Source organism: Lissotriton vulgaris, chromosome 2_1 (genome assembly GCF_964263255.1).
Source record: "Lissotriton vulgaris chromosome 2_1, aLisVul1.2, whole genome shotgun sequence".
Classification (NCBI taxonomy): Eukaryota; Metazoa; Chordata; class Amphibia; order Caudata; family Salamandridae; genus Lissotriton; species Lissotriton vulgaris.
In genome coordinates, this window is record NC_141687.1 from 1310488351 (window position 1) to 1310506591 (window position 18241).

At 43.9% G+C, this 18241-nt stretch overlaps 1 pseudogene; it reads left to right on the top strand.

The window, feature by feature from the left end:
• The window catches only part of LOC147732548 (serine/threonine-protein kinase mos-like), a 45333-nt pseudogene that overhangs the window by 16061 nt on the left and 11031 nt on the right, over positions 1 to 18241 (top strand).

The window sequence follows — 18241 nt, forward strand, 5'->3', positions numbered from 1 at the left end:
AATTTATTTTTACCCTGTACCCCAAAAACTGAAAACTGACCCTGAACCCTAAAAATACCCCTTTACCCAAAAACTGAAAACTGACCCTGAACCCTAAAAATACCCCTTTACCCAAAAACTGAAAACTGACCCTAAACCCTAAAAATACCCCTTTACCCAAAAACTGAAAACTGACCCTGAACCCTAAAAATACCCCTTTACCCAAAAACTGAAAACTGACCCTGAACCCTAAAAATACCCCTTTACCCAAAAACTGAAAACTGACCCTGAACCCTAAAAATACCCCTTTACCCAAAAACTGAAAACTGACCCTGAACCCTAAAAATACCCCTTTACCCAAAAACTGAAAACTGACCCTGAACCCTAAAAATACCCCTTTACCCAAAAACTGAAAACTGACCCTGAACCCTAAAAATACCCCTTTACCCAAAAACTGAAAATTGACCCTGAACCCTAAAAATACCCCTTTACCCTAAAACCCAAAACTGACCCTAAACCCTAAAAATACCCCTTTACCCCAAACATATAACATTTAAAATATAACTATATACTTACCAATACTTACGTTGTAATGGTATGCGTTGTAAAGGTACCTGCGTTGTAAAAAAATGCGTTGTAAAAACATGAGTTGTAACAGTATCTGCGTTGTAATAGATGCGTTGTAACAGTAGTGCGTTGTAAAAAATGCGTTGTAACAGGTGCATACCCTAGTAAGTCAGCTTCTGGGTGCTGATATCTGGGGCACCCTGTGTCTGTTCTCTTATAGAACGTATTGATTTTTTCTGGAGTAAGGTAGGCCATTTGGAGTATATAATGTTGGATATGTCTAAAACGAGAGTTACGTGGGTTGTGTATGAGGCTAAGCAACGCCTCTGTCTACTCCTTGTCTGTAAAAGGTTGCCCCCTGTCTGCCTCCCACTTCTGTCTAACAGGTGTCATTGATATGCCATGTGAATCGGAACGATTCCGCAAACCATCTGGTGAGGTGTCTACCACTACCTATAACATGCAAGCATTGTATGGTAAGGTGTGTAGGTCGTTCTGTATTCATGTCTCCCCATTTATCTCTGAGTCTTGCTAGAAGAGAGTGATATTGTAAAAAATTACCAGGCTATAGGCCATTCGCATCTGCCAGCTCCTCGTATGGTAGAAGTGCCCCTTCTTGGTAAAGATCTCCAAGTGTTTGCACTCCTGCAGTTAGCCAGGTCACCAGTACTTCAGCGGCCACTGAGCCGCCTCCGCGAGGTGCACCCTGCAGAGCCAAAGCCGGAGTGTAGAGATTTGTTGCGCATGTTATAGACCAACTTCTGAAATAAGCTTTGTATGCTACCTTTGGAAGCTGCGCAGGCTGTTTGCACCTGGCACATGGGTGGAATAAATAAACAACCACGTCCAACTCTAAGAGGTTTCCTGTGAGCCAAGATATAGCAGGCATACACAGTATTTGTTAAAATTCCCCTCACACACCAAAAGGGCCCTTGGTGTCTTGCTTCATCATCGGGGTCTTCCCGCCCCGCTGCTGGACGGGGCGTGCTGCGACTACGCTGGAGCACTTAGATATTGCTTTGCCATCTGTACCAACTATTTGAATGTATTATAATAATTCTTTTGTACTGACGGCCTATACCACTGTGTTCGATAGGTACGCCGTAATGATAATGACATCATAAATCAATTATGTGTTCAATAGTTTAACTATCCACCAACCCTTTGACGCATGCCAGCAAGTGTTTTTGTGTATGTACATTTTTGGTTCCTGTTAACAACTTTCTGTATACTAAATTCCATGAGTAATACGCGAGGCTATATGAATGATCGGGACGACACATATTGACTTCCTATAACTCCTCTGCCTTAAGATAGTACACATAAGGAAGCGTTAGTGTAATTTCTCCCATCAGGATTTTATCTTCATCATTAGATTATATATCAGAGGTGGTATACTACTTCCTCTTTCGACTAGTCCTCTTTCTGTGACCATGATTAGTATGGGTCACGTGATCGGAACTCTATAGGAAGCACTTTCAGCGGTTACTGCTTTCTGAGCCTAGCGATGAGCAGTGCCATTTAGGATTTCCTGACTAATCCACAACTTTCCCTGCCACACGGTATGTTTGGGTGCTACCCAGTTTATGGCTCCAGCGCTGCATTTATGCAACTGGGGAGGGTACTAATAAATTGCTTGCCATTTTGCAGACCCTATCATTTGACCTTTAAGGATTGAAAACCGCAGAAGTAACCAGCGGTTTTCGGTACAATCCTCCACGTTCCTTGACACTCCAGCGTTTGCTAGGTATGTTACCTTGAACGCATTGTACGTGACTTTCATTTATGTGGGGACCCAAATACTAATACTCTGTCCCGCTATTTCATAGATTCAGCACTGTGGAACTGACGAGGAACACTTTATTTAGCGGTGACCCATGCACGTCTTTGTTCAAAACCACAGTTGAACCTCAACCCTCCATCCCATTTTTCCTGCTGAATCTCTGCTTCTTGCAGGTATGTTTATTTGGAAGCACGGACAGCTGTTCGTTGGGCTTACAAGCGAAGGTCCGTATATATTACCCGGCAATTCCATAGCTAGGTGTGCTACCTTGACCGCATTATACGTGACTTTTCACTAACGTGGGGATCTAGATACTATATACTGCCCCGCTATTCAATAGATTCTGTTCTATCAAGGTAACGAGGAACGCCACTACATTCGATTCAGCCGTGAACCACTCAAGCTCTTGATTAAAACTACAGCTGAACCCCCTGTTTTCTGCCGCATTTCTGCTATTGGCAGGTATGTCAACTTATAAACGCACATAGCGATTTGTTGTGTTTACAAGCGAAGGTCCTAATTTATTCCTTCGACATTCTATAGAGTCTACATTCCTGTGTCCTACCACTCACAGTCCGACAGAGACTAGTAGTCACCATCTTATACATCCACGTTTGAATCCCCTATTGTCAACAGCAGTTTTTATTGAAAGGTATGCCAATTCACACGCTAAGGCTGTCAAATCTGTATCATTTGTCGATGCTGTATGCACCCGTCTGAGGTGCAAATAGTGAACATTGGGTGTTTTCTCTCTTCACTCCATTTGTTGTGTAGATTCCGAGCTACCTGACACTCTTCATTACCCAATGAGGCATTGACGTAAGGTATGCAATTCGACCATGCATTACTAGTACAGTCAATTGTTTGCCTCTTTAATGTTGGCATCTGTAGACTAGATATACGTGTCGACGTGTACACACTTTTTTTCGTTACTCAAATTGTTGTTACCAGTGAAATTTACACCCAGTCCTGGCATTTGCTATTACCTATGAGGTTTACACTGATGTATAACCTTTTGTTAAATCATCTGAATGAATGTTCTTGATTTTTTAGAACGTAACTTCACTACCGCATCTTCAAGAGTCTACCACTATAGCACTACAGGAAACCTGGGCCTTACAGGTACAGGGGTGCTCAGTGCTTGGGTTCACTGAGATATGGAATTCAGCAACCAGGGACAGCCGATTTGGCCACTCGAAAGGCGGACTGGCAACACATGTATCAAACTCTTTAAAAGCTCAAATCACACGATGGCCCCTTAAGGAAGACTGGGCCTTAGGGGTCAAGATCGAACCCTGGCGGAAACATCGTCCCCTCTTTCTCCTAAATGTGTACATTAACCCCAGTACACGAACCAAAAAGGACCACCTGACCCGTCTAACTGAGATCATGAACGACATAGTCACGGACCAACCCAACTCAGACTGTATAGTTACTGGGGATTTTAACAACTATCTGTTTCAGGGGAACGCAGCAGACAACGACGGCCCCCCTTTAATAAAAATTACCGAGGTCAAAATGCAAACTAAACCGCTAATACAATCTCAAAGTAACCTAGGCGACTTGTGTGTGAGCCAATTTTATAGTGCAGGTTACCTCGTTATCAACGGCAGAACAGCTGGGGACACTCCACCTAAGTGGACATGGTCAAATGGCTCAAAGCAATCGCATTTGGATTATACGATTTGTACCGCACCCCTGCTAAATTGCATTATTGACTTCAGAATACACCCAAGAACTGAACGTGATCACAGGCCCGAGGTTACAACCTTTAATACAAACCCAGAGTATCACAAAACTGCCCCATCGACAACTCAGAGAACCTACACAGAAAACCTAAAGCGGCTAAAGTGGACAGAAGAAATTAGCTTGAATATCCTTCGGGCAAGCTCGGACATAATAAGACTGGGCCAGGAGCAAGAGGCTAATCCAATTGACCTATGGTCCACGTTATGTTCCCACCTGATTCATCTGTTTCCTGCAAGGCACCAAGCTCAAAGGGTAACTCCAACGCATCAATTTACATTATCTCAGACGACGAAGTCACTAAAGAAAGCAAGAAATAAGGCCCTGCGGGCTTTGGCCAAATCCCCAGGAAACAGTGAGTGCATATCCAATTATCAAATCCCGCAAAAATCACTCTAGCAAGCGATTAAAAAGGATAAACGGGCACATGAAAATCAATTCTGGAGTAAACTGGTGTGGGAAAGTAAGCAAAAAAATTCAAGGAAATTCTGGGTGCTTATTAACCACACCAGCTTAGGAACAGTGTGTACGGGATCGGCTAATATTCCGGAATCAGTCTGGGCCGATTTCCTATCCGACCACTTCAAGTCCCCTGATTATCCAAGCTCCATCGGAAACATCACCGTAACTGAGACTAGCCAAGGGCATGGCCCCACATGGAGTATAACACAGGAAAGGGTCTCAAAACTATTGTCAAAAGCAAGATCGGATGGGGCGCCAGGCCCAAACGGCCTGCCACAGACTTTGTTTAACTCAGATATTGCCCCCTGGTCGGGAACATTGGCCAATCTATTCAACTACGCATTAAGAACATCCACAATCCCAGAGTCATGGCGGGGAGCCATAATACACCCGATTTATAAATCCGGATCTCATGCACAACCGAGCAATTATAGACTCATTGCCCTCCTGGAAATTGAAGCAAAGCATTATGCAGGTCTCCTATTAGAGGACCTAAGGTTATGGGTAAAGGACAATAAGCTACTGCCAATGAACCAGACAGGGTTTGTGGCAAATTCAGGAACCCCTACCAATTTGCTAGCAATATCCACCGTAGTCGACAGGGCAGTTTTAACCTCAAGATTAGTTCATTGCTGCTTTGTCGACTTCAAAGCAGCATTTGACAGAGTCCCCAGGGAGGCCCTATGGGCCAAACTAAAGATGTGGGGGATCCCTGATAAACTACTAGAGGGAATTATTCAGCTCCACACCAGGACCTGGGTGCGGGTGAAGTTGGGGACCGGCACACACCTCTCACGTAAAATAATGACAACCAGAGGAGTGAATCAGGGTTGTGTGCTCGCCCCTCTTCTTTTTAACCTATTTGTAGCAGACCTGTCGGCGGCCCTAGACAACATTAACAGCCACTCCCCGAAGGGGGGTGGCATGACCCTAAGCAATCTTTTATATGCCGATGACTTGGTTCTCTTTAGTTTAACCAGGGTAGGGTTACAAAGACTCCTCGACAAACTGTTTGATTATACGATCAACAACCAACTCGAGGTTAACCTAAGGAAAACGCAAGTAGTTACATTCGGCAAGAAACGACACACAGGGGGCGGTTGGTCATTAAATAATGTCAGTCTAGAAACTGGCCAGTCCTATAAATACCTAGGCGTCCACCTGGACTCAAAATGTGGTTACAAAAAACAGCGAGCAGAGATCGGAGCCAAAGCAGTGACCCTAATGGTCTCACTAGGTAAACTTGCGAAAGATCTTTCCGGTCCAACCTTAGCTCCCCTCTTTGAGGTATTGAGAGCAAAGGTTGGCCCTACTTTATCCTACGGCATTGAGATTTTTTGTGGCAAAATGAACACAACCCTGAACCAACAGACAACCAAAATTTACAAAAGGGTGCTCCGGCTGCCAAATAACGCCTCAGCAGCACAGATAAGGTTGGAGATGGGGCTGTTAAACTACGAGGCCTCTGCCAATGGGACATACCTTAACCTGTGTCACAAGTTAAGGCAAGCCGAGCCAGGCACTTTAGAATCCCTTGTCTGGCAAGAAATCAGCCAGATTAACCCGGGGGGTTTGTATGGACGCCTTTTCACAGACGCCATTAAGCAAATGTCAGCAAGCGATCTGTGGGCTCTAAACCCAGGCCAGATAGCTTGTGAGAATGACCTCCTGTCTTACTGACAAAGCACTTTTTCTAAAACGTAGTCATGCCTGGGCCATGATAAATTCCTACAGACACCCAGACCCAGTTTGCTATCTGGCCAGCACATACCCATTATACTTGAAACGCGGCTTTATTGCCATCCGAATGGGCGACTGGCGTTTCTTGCAGGACCTCCCACCATGGCGACGTACATCGGAAGATCTTTCCTGTAGAGGGTGTGGGAAAACAGCGGAAACCATGTTGCATGTAAGTTGCCTCTGCCCAGCCCTTAACGCAGAACGTAGGTCCGGACTAAAATTAGAATGGAACAGGCTGGGGGTTCGGACTTGCAGGCAAGCCATCATGGCAGATGTAAATCCGGAAAATACAGTGCTAAATATAAAATTTACAAAATTTGTTCAGCAAGCTTATTACATCTTTAACTTAAGGAGGCCATGTTAAAATGCTTAACCTTTTTCTCTCATCGTAATCAGTAAAAACTGGCATTATCCTTAGTAAGGTCAAAAAATAATCTGGCGATAATTAATGTAAGCTGGTGCCTTGTTTTAACTTTTGTGATTCTAAAAACATTTTATGAGACAAAATCCCTGTTTTTATAACGATTGGAAATGGATTGTGTTTTTATATCAATATCTGTGTTGTTATTTTCTAGAAGTTTTTAACCTAAGTTTTGGTCAGGCTGTGAACTGTAAATTCTTTTAAAGATATGTTTTATATCTAAATAAAGATTATTATTATTATTATTATTATTAAGAGTCTACCACTATTGAGTCATACCCACTACATTGTAGTATCAACTTAAGGTATGCTGGTTTACGTATACTTACTTGTCCCTTGACCCTGTTTGATTTATATTTGAGCCCATGTCTCGGATAAGTATATCATGTACCACTTGTCTGCATGTAACATTTGGCATCCAGTGACTTTTATTGACCATTGACCGATCGTGCTTTTGAGGCCTTCCAATTAGCCTGCCTCATAAGATATTTATCCCTAGCCATTCTCTTGCTACTACTGATGTATTCCTCTTGTTCATAATGTCTGACTATGTGCCCCTCTCTGCCTTTTATTAATTTTATGAGCTTTTTGGGATCCTTTGTGACCCATATTAAAAATTGAATTTTTTAATTCTCTATACAGATCCATTGCCCCACCTCCCGCAACCCCTGTCCTGATGAAGACCCTCTAGCAAGGTTTATACCACGGCTGCATCTATTCTGGGTCGAAACGTCGACACTTCCTCCTATGTTCAGCCTCCTCCCTGATTTATCATTTGTGATTTTATTTGAGGCATGATTGTTTAAATTAATTGATGAATTAATTGTTCCACTGTGTTAACTTATCATTATTTCTGGTGTATCTTGGTCTTAGTGACCCATATTCTAGTTTCTATACTTTCACTATTCCAGCACTACCCTTCCCTACTCCTTCCTTTTAGGGGCATTATATGTGATTTACTGCGTATTTATTTTTATGAATGAATCTTTTACGATACACATTGTGATTAAAAACAATGTTGTTATAAGTCATGTATGTATGTACATATTTGTTGTCAGGATTGAGTTAATTGTGTGTCTATCTGGGACCGCTTTGTCTGTATCAATATTCCGCCCAGGTCCCAGTGACTTCTTGGGTTAACCCGTGTTTTTGTAGCACATGGTTAATATTAGGGGCAGTAGCGAAAACCTGTCCCTGCCAATGGGCATCAGCTGAGTCTCCTGTAAAAGAGCGATGTGAGCTGACCTGAGCATGAGGTAGGAGTAGACGGAGTAACACTGTGCAGGTGTGCACATGCCCCTCACGTTCCATGTTATTATATTTGCATGTGACATTTTCACTGTAGCAGCATTTGATTTGTGCTGTCTCACACCCCTGCCCTGTAGCTGCATGTCCCCCAAGTATAGTGTGTGTATGAACGTAGTGTATAGGACAATATTTCTCAATAACTAGATAGCTAACACTACAATTAGTAAAACACAACCTATGCAACAATAATGGAGCAGATATGTAACAGTGATCTACCTAAACTGGTGTATCACATTGTGGTAACAAGCTTACTATCCCATTCATGGTGGGTTTGCTATGCATATCCTGTCATTGATAGGGAGGTCCACTATGTCCCTCTGCCCATTTGACTGGATAGGCCGTTGGCCAGTGAGGCTGCCTGTGTTCTCACGCTTAGGTGCGACGTCAGTATGTGTTAACAGCTGAACCCCTCCCAACGTGTGGTTCCCAGCCAATGTTGGGCGCAAGGGAAGAGGGGTAGAGGAAACCAAGGGGGAGGGGGATCCACGCTCCAGTTCCATGTTCACGGGCAATGCAGAATGGGAGTCTATGGCTAGCCACGTTTTGAAGGATATTTCTGAAGGTTTGGTCTATGAGGTCAGATAATATGATCAGCCATCTGTGGCGTCACCTCTGTTGGTGTTGGTGTGTTGGTCTCTGAAGTGTGTCCTATTATAGAGTACCCTTCACTTGTGGATTTCTCTCTATCATTGTCAAGGTCTGAGGTGTGTTGTTTGGTGTGCAGTGTCGCAGCCATACGTATTGCATTCCTTCGCTCTGAGATCATTTGCTCTAAATTAGGCAGTTGTTCGTTCTGATTGGTGTGTCTCCGCCTGCTGTGATTGCATAACCAAGTGGTCCCCAGAACTCTCTCCACCGCAGCAGGCCATGTCACTGCCTCTGCGTGGTCCACCTGTTCCATCCAGTCCCACGCATCTTCTGGGTCGTCAAAGAAACAGTATTGCCACTGTCCACCACACAAAGTCGTGCATAGAAAAGCAGTGAGTATTGCATGTTCAGTTCACATATACATCATTTAACTGTCAGAAAAGAATGTTGTTGTTTCTGGACGCTATGGTTTAATCTGGGAACATCATCAATACAGCACTGTTCACTTTGATCTCTTGCCTATGGTGCGCTTCACGTAGTATACTGTCTCGATCCCTGTAGTTAAGCAGGTGAAACAGAAAGGGTCTGGGGCTGGCTCTTGATCGTGGTTTCCGTGCTGGCACCAGATGCGCCCACTTGACAACAAATTGTGCAGACAAGTCTGCTTGGGGCAACCATTCGCGTAGCTAGCTCTTGGTATACTTCACAGCACTTTGGCCTTCGGTCCCTCTTGTCGGTCCAAATATAAGTATATTATTGCGGCGTGATCTGCCTCCTGTGTCTTCCACTCTGTCTTCTAGCTCAGATATGCATCCCAGAAGCGCTTGCAGTGTAGCAGTATTTTCCTGTGTGGCAGTCTGTAGTTCTTCTAATTGTAGTTTAGCTGTGTGCTGTTTGTCTTCAAGTTTACGCTGATCGGCACGCAACTGGTTAAAATCAATAGTAATTTTGTCTATTTCACTTTAAAGTGACGTCCGCATGTTTTCTAGAGCCGCGTCACATTTCTTCACTGTGGCTAGCACATTACCTATCTTGACGTTTAGTGATGTATCTGTCAGTGCCAATTTGAACTGGGAGTCACCTTCCAGGAGTTTACCCGATACCTGGGGGACTCCCGATGGAGTGGATCAAGGGCTGGAGCGGAGAAGTCCCATGACTAGTTGCTGGGCTGTGGGCTCTGTCAGTCTATGAAGACCATTCACTAGCCGTGTGTGTGCTGCAAGATGTAGTGCCTGAATCTCACACATCAAGTTTCAGGGGGCCAGTGCGCTAGACTGACAACCCCACCACCACCACTGATCCAGTATGACTGCTCTTTAAGCCTATAGGAGAAAGATATGTATGTCAAACCAACACGTCACTGACGTGTCCCCAAGACGTAGAACCAACAGACCTCTTCTGATGCACCTCACTAGCTCTCCCACCAGTAGGGAAGCGCCCCTGTGGGACAATGCCAGGTGACAATAGGTCACAGCTGCCTTTTCCAGGCACCTGAGTATATGGCTAGTGCTTCCTCTTACAAAAACCCCCCAGCCCTTGCCCAACCTCTCCCCAATCTGTTATATTATCTGTGCTAGCACCACTTTTTCTCTACATCGGGACACAGGTCTCCCAGATCTACTCTGACTGGCTGGAGTGTCAAGCCTCTACGGGCCATATGTAGGTAGGGCGTTTGCTCTCGCAAACCACGAAATTCGCAGAATTTCGGTTGTTTGCGCACGCAAAAGTGTGTGATGCGATGTAGGTAAGTTATGTTCCATGCAAAACTGCTAATCGCAAAATTTGCAATTAGCAATTTTGCGATTAATGGGTTCTGCGAATAAATTTGCGAATTCTCAAGCTGCGTCTCTGTTTTAGCAAAAATCGCAAATACCATCACGCAAAAAGCGTAAAAATCGCAAATAGCGAATTTTCTAAAATCGCAATTTTGCACTTCTCAATTACCACCAACTCAGGCCAGGTGATAAGCTGCTGCAACCTATTTAAAGTGGCCCATGATGCAACAGTGGCTTCTCACAATGGCTGGGCTTTATGTTATAGCCAGGAGGCTGCGAATCCGAGAGGCTGAAGAGAGAAAGAGACGCCAGGAGAGGATCTACAGGACACGCATCACCCTCTTCCAACGCACTGAGAAGGACATTGATGTGCACTACAGGCTGCATCCAGAAAGTATCCTGGAGCTGATAGAGGAGCCGACACCCATGCTGGAGCACTCCACATACAGGGCCCACACCATTCCCACACACATACAGGTGTTGTGCTCACTGCACCTCCTAGCGTCAGGGAGTTTTCAGGGGGTAATTGCTGCAGTAGGAGGGGTGTCCCAGAGCGCACTTTCGCGTTTCTTCCACGCTTTCCTCAATGCTATGATGCAGAGGATGCATCAACACATCAAATTTCCAAACACACAGCAGGAACTGGACCAAACCAAACAGGATTTTTACGAAATTGCCCAATTCCCCCACGTGATTGGCTGTGAAGACTGAACACATGTCGCACTGTCCCCCCCATCACACAATGAGTATGTTTTTAGGAATAGAAAATCATACCATTCATTAAACATCCAGGTAGTCTGCAATGCCAAAAATCTCATCACCGATATCGTAACAAAATTTCCAATAAGCACTCATGATTCCTTCATATTTAGACACTGTGCATTACATCGCAGACTTACAAATGGCGATTTTTGGAGAGGGATACCTGCTAAGTAATTTCATGGCACACACAAACAGTGGTATGAAATGTTTCAACTTGCGGTATCTCACTAAACATCGACATTCTTCTTCCATGCAGGAGACAGTGAATAGGCTGTGCGTGACTACATCCTCACACCCTACCTAAATCCAAACACAGCTGCTGAGCGGAGATACAACACTGCCCACAGAGCCACAAGTTTCTCTGCTACACGTATTTTTAACGATATCAGCCTATGACCAATAAAGGTTTTTTGTTTTCATAAGGCCAGGTATTCTTTTAATCTCACTTTTCCTAATCACTCCTGACCCTACTTACACTCACTCAAATGCACCTCACATAGCACTTACAATATCTAAGTGCTCCAGCGTAGTCGCTAGTCGCAGCACGCCCAGTCCAGCAGCGGGGCGGGAAGACCCCGATGATGAAGCATGACACCAAGGGCCCTTTTGGTGTGTAAGGGGTATTTTAACAAATTCTGTGTATGCCTGCTATACCTTGGCTCACAGGAAACCTCTTAGAGGTAGACCTTGTTGTTTATTTATACCATTGACTGGAGGAGGGTGCGTCCACCTGAGTGCTTCCTATCACTACCTCTTCACTCCCCTTTTGATTTTTTTTTTACATGGGTGGAATATGCAGAATATGTCATCAAGGGACCAAGGTGAGCCCTCTCTGACAGAATCAGACAGTTGTAACCCCACAGTCCACTTCGCCACCCATTGAAGTTGCGATGCCAGATATATTGTTCCATATTGTGAACCGTAAGGCCGCCTTTATCAGTGAGGAGGTATGGTTTCGCAAGAGCCACTCGACAGCCGGATTCATTCCAGATGAACCCCCTGTTCTGACCGGGTTTTTGTTCCCTTTTTGAGTGAAGGTGACTTTAGCCTACTATCATTCTAATAGAGGGATTAGAGCCTTAGATTTGGCCTATTTACAAGATGCTTGACATAATTCACTATTATTTTCTCTATTCTAGTGCCTATAAGCTTATGTTAGGGGATAGATTCCTTAGTATTAGTATGATTCTGTCCTTTTGTAAGGTTACTAGTATATTCCTGATAGAGTTATTCATCTTTATGCTTATTTCGGGCCTTGTAGGCCTCGAACAGGAGAGACTCCATCTTTCTTTCTGCCTCGGCTGCTTGAGACGCTTTTAGGTCAAATGAAATGTTTTAGTTATAAGGTGTTGTTCGCTTGGAGAGAACCGGCTCGGGCTGGCCCTTATCGAAAGACTGTATTTTTCTTCGTGTCGAAGACATACATCAGGCCGGCCGGCTGAGAACGTGTCCTTGGCACAGGGTGGTACAAGAATTTGGTGGGCGGCAGGTTACAGGCTGGAAATTTCCATGCATGAACAAGGTTCTATATTAGCGAAAGTACAGAGAGGAGGAGAGTTCATTCAGTCAGTTAGCAGACGGCAGCTAGTCGTTAGCATTATTGCAGTTATTCAACTTAAAGCAGACAGTCCCCATTTTCAAGTCCGAAAAGACCGAAGGCTGATAATCTCTCAGAAAGATTGAAGTTACTTTAGTTGGAGCAGCTGGTGAGCTTTGATACTGAGATCAGAGCATGCAGAGTGAAGAAGTTAGTGGAGCGAACGAATATTAGAGCGGCAGTAACTGATTTATAAGATCGAAGTCGGAAGGTGAAGATAGTTCGTGATCGAGAGGAGAGAGGAGTAGTGCAGAACGACGAGAGTGAGACAGACGAAACAGAGAACAAGAGGGAGGTTCCAGTGACTTGGAGGGGAGCAGAGGAGACAGAGCATAGCGGTGCAGACGTGTATCCGTGACTGCAGGGGTGATCCTAAGATGAGCCAAGGCACAGACGAGAAGGGAACCCAGATGACAACTGAGTCCAGAATTCGTACTCATAAGGTGACGTCGACCCTTTCTTATTAGCGTGCACACACATTCTAATTCTTTCCTTTGCTTTTCAGGCTATATGTTATATTGCAGTATATTGTTGTTATAATTTGCTATTGTGTAATAAAGGGACCCCAGTTCTTAGTGAACCATTGTGTAACTGTTGTTTTTATGGTAAAGTTAACCTTTCTTCTAGTCAGATGCTGTTATGTGGACAGATGCGTTTCCCGTCCGGGTAAGTGGTAACTGAGCAAGGGAGCAGGGAGCACTTCTATCAGAGAATAACCTTTGCATATTGTGATTTGGCCATTCTTGTGTGAGAGGATTGAACTGTCTATCTATCACATAACCTCTAATATTGTATATGAGACATTCCCAGTGGTGTATAGAGAAACTTCCCAACAGAGAGAGAGAGAGAGAGAGCACCGGGAGGATACGGTGTGTATACCCACAGGATTGTGGCTTGCGTGAACACTGATTGTGGTCAGTGTGTAATGGTAAGTGATTAGAACTGCCCCCCTTCACTATGAGGAGGAGGGTAGCATAGTCTGGGCCAGATTGCCGCGAGACTATAAGGTATGAGTGTGGTGTAGAATATGGAATTCCGTAACAATTAGTGATTGTTTCTAATAATCCCAATGGATTTGGTGGTATTTTGGATGATCTAAGCTTGTATATTGCTATTTCCCCATCCCCAGGTAGGTACCCAGGTACCATGGTAAGTAGGTCCTGAGGAGGGAGGTGGTTACGTTTCGGCCGGGTTGGTGGTGTCTTGGTGAGCTGATTCTATCTGGTCCGAAAATCCGGTTATTACATCTGGCGTCACAAACCGTTTACGTAAGCCTGTTAGCGCGGTGTTGTTTATATCTTGTTGATTTGTGCTTGGCGCGTACGGAGTACATTTTGTATATTATTTGTTTATAGTTGTATATATCTTTTTCTTTTGGCACGATTTTTTTGAGAAGGTCAAAATCTACTTTTAAATTGCCTGTTGAAATTCCCGGATGGGAATCAACGCCTTACGAGGCATTGGCCTGTGAGTGGGCTGATTCTACTGGTTTGAGTGAAAATTGGAGTTCTTGTTTGGTACTGGCGGATCCGACTAATGTGATTGCTTGTTTGCAGAAAGCGCCGATTGTGAAGGGTGATGAGCTTCCTATTTTGGGACGCAGAGGTTGGATTGTTTTATCTGCGTACAGGCTTGTACATGAGAAATTTCTGAAATTGCAGAAACAATATGCAGATATTGAAGAGAATTTTGTTGAAGTGCAAAATGCTCACACTCTTTTGAGATGTCAAAATAAATTGCTTGCCTATAAACTTGAGACTTACCAGACTATTGCTGAAAGAGCTGCTGTTCGTATTGCTAAATACAAATATAAGAATGGTCGTGGTCGAGTTTGCAAACGGAAAGTGTGTCTGGTCGTGGCGAAAGCCGGACTGGACTGGAATCCTGATGAATGGGACGGTAATATCTGGGACTCGAATGACTCTGGCTCCTCGGCTGAGGAGTAAATGTAAATGTAAATGTGCTGGACTTGTAAAGCGCACAGCTGCCCGTAAGCGTCCGACAAACGCGAGTATTCTCGCACCGGACGTGACTGTAAATCTAATACTTTTGACAAACTTGATAATTCCGGCGACCATGGTCGGTGTTCTAAATCCGACGACATTTCTCAATCTGAATGTCCCTCTAAATCTGTTGATCGAGTTCCTTGTGCTCCTCATACTGAGGTTTCTGCGCATCCGGTTTTTCAATGAAAATTACATGCAGGCTCCTGGTAATCCAAATGGTATTCCTTTGGATAGCTTAGCAGATTTTACTTAACAGGAAGTTAGTGACATTTTGGAACGATTTTGACAGCGGCCCGGTCAGGCCTTGCTTACATGGATGGTGCGTCTCTATGAACTGGGTGCTGCTGGCATCATGTTGGATGCGGGAGATGCTTTGAAATTTTGTTCTTTGAGTTCTGATTCTACTGTACAGGATCATTTCTGGAACTATAATGGTGCTGGTCAAATTAGTTTGCTTCAATTAGCGACTGATGGTTGTAATCACAAATACCCTACTGAATCTGATTGGCCTCTGAATGACAAGCCATGGTATACTTTGCGAGATGCGGCACAAAGATTAAAGGAGGAGGTAATGAAAACTGCGATTTTTCTGAGTACTTCTGACAGGTTGTTGGATGGTTTGTTGACATCTTCTGTGCGGAATCGCATTATCCGTTCTTCCCCTGTTGCGTATAAACAAGTTATGATGACATTGTTGATCAATCAAACTGGTAATGCTTTGTCCTCGGTGCTTGAATCTGTACTTCAGCTTGGTGAATTGGGCGAATGGCTTAAACCTGAAAGACAATCCAGACCTGAGGGTCATACTGCTGGAAATTATCAGTTTTCTAGACGTGATATGTTTCTTGCCTTGTTGGCTGACGGTGTGAAGAGAGAGGGGATTGATGGTGAACCTAATAATCGCTTGTGGGCTATGTTTCGCAAGCGTGGTTTGGACAGGGAGGAGGATGCTCGACGTGTACGAAAGAATGATTGTGATCGTGAATATTCTGGTGACAGTGGAGATGACAGACGTCGTGATGATTCGGATAGGCATGATAGTCGATGGAATGAGCGTGATGTGTCCCCTCGGCGAGAGAGAGAGAGGGGGAGAGAGGGAGAGAGAGAGAGGGGGAGAGACGCGCGTGTTGAAAGCAGATACAGAGATGAAAGGGATCAGTCCCCCGAAATGAGGAGAAGAGAGGAACGACACAGGTTTTCTGAACGAAATTCACAATACCATGTAGATGACAAAAACCCGTTTCGTGATGGGAATGGATATGAACAGTAAATTACATCGTCCAGAAAAATTGCGAGTATTTATCCTGATTTGTCTTGGTTGTCAGAACGCAATAAAAATGACTAGGAAATAGTTCAAGCTCCAGTACGCAGTTGGGCTCACAAAGATAATAGACCCTATGTAGATATTGAAATTTTTTGGAGACATCGTAATATACAGAGGGCCCGAGCATTGTTAGATACAGGAGCGGAGGCCACTTTAATTCATGGAAAATCAAAGAAATTCAAAGGACAATTTTTTACAATTACTGGTTTAGGTGAAAAAGAAACCCCCGCAGTACAAACAAATGTTGAGATGAAAATAGGTAGAATTCCCCAAAAAGAATATTCTGTTTTAGTTGTGCCACTTTTAGAATACATAATTGGAATTGATATCCTAAAAGGTATGACTTTACATTTAGATGATGGATGTTATCAATTTGGAAGTAGAGGTTATATATCATCCAGACCTGTACGAGTTGGCCGTTTGAGAATGCCTCCTATAAAAATTCCCCAGGCTACAAAAGTCATTTCCCAAAAACAGTATCGTATTCCAGGTGGTCATGAAGAAATTAGTGCTACTATTCAGGATCTAGTGAATGCAGGAGTTATAACTCTGGTTACTTCTGCTTGGAATAATCCAGTTTGGCCTGTGCGTAAAAGTGATAATTCTTGGCGTATGACTGTTGATTACCGCTAATTGAATAAACATACACCCCCTTTGACTGTTGCAGTACCAGACATTATTACTTTAATTGAAAGAAATCAGAAACATCCAGGAATGTGGTATGCGTCTATTGACATTGCTAACGCTTTCTTTTCGATCCCAATTGCCCCTGAGTGTCAGGAACAGTTCAGTTTTACATGGAATGGACGTCAAATGACGTTTAGAAGTCTTCCCCAAGGCTATGTACACAGTCCTACGATCTGTCACTGGCTGGTGGCGGAACATTTATCTGAAATACCCATAAACCCACAGATACAGATGTGTCATTATATTGACGACATTTTGATTCAAGGTGAGACACCTCAAGTTCAGACTCAGTTAGACCAGGTTATCAATCATTTGCGAGCAAAAGGTTGGGAAATCAAGGTCCATCACAAAGTGTAAAATTTGTAGGCATCAATTGGCATAAAGGAAACAGAGAAGTAATTCCACAGGTGAAACAGAAAATTCTTGATTTTGCAGTTCCCCGGAACAGAAAAGAAGCCCAGAGATTCATTGGTTTATTTGGTTTTTGGCATCAACATATTCCACATTTAAGTCAGATATTAGCCCCTTTGTACAGAGTCACTCGTAAAAAGAATGCGTTTGAATGGAGTAAACCACAGCAAGATGCGTTTGATTTGGCAAAAGAAGCGATCCAGTATGCTTTGGATCTGTGGCCTGTACGTGATGGTGATGAGGATCTGAATGTGTCTGTGCAAGGTCCTTATGCGAATTGAAGTTTGTGGCAAAAACAAGGCAGAAATAAAGTACCGCTAGGTTTCTGGACTAAAAAGTTACCCGATGCTGGTGAGCGTTATACACTATTTGAGAAACAGTTACTTGCATGTTATTGGGCTCTGGTGGATACCGAGCAATTGACTTTGGGACATGATGTGATGTTGAGACCTGAAATTCCTATTATGCAATGGGTTTTGAGTTCGCCGAAAACTCATCAAATTGGACATGCTCAAGAGGCGAGTGTGATTAAGTGGAAATGGTACATACAAGACAGGGCGCGTGTGGGACCGAAAGGTGTTGCGACGTTACATGAGCAAGTGGCGCTGGCGCCATCAAATGAGACCGAGAGTGATTGCTCCGTACCTATAGTACAGGAATCCCCTGTTAAGTGGGGTAAGCCATTTGATGATCTGTCCGCGGAGGACAGAAACCATGTGTGGTTTACGGATGGTTCAGCGAAGTACATAGGAGAGAAGAGGCATTGGAAGGCAGTGTCCTATAATCCTGTCACACAAAAATTGCTGAGTACAACTGGTGAAGGAAAAAGTAGTCAATTTGCTGAATTGTATGCTGTTTACCAAGTTTTAAAGCAGGAACTACCTGGTACGTGTCACATTTTTACTGACTCCTGGTCCACTGCTAATGAACTGGCGGTCTGGTTACCAACATGGCATGCTCGTAATTGGGAATTGCATTCTAAAGAACTTTGAGTTAAAGAATTATGGCAAGAAATTTGGGAATTGCTTCCGCAAAGTACTGTTACAATCTTTCATGTGGATGCCCATACACCAATAAACTCCCTT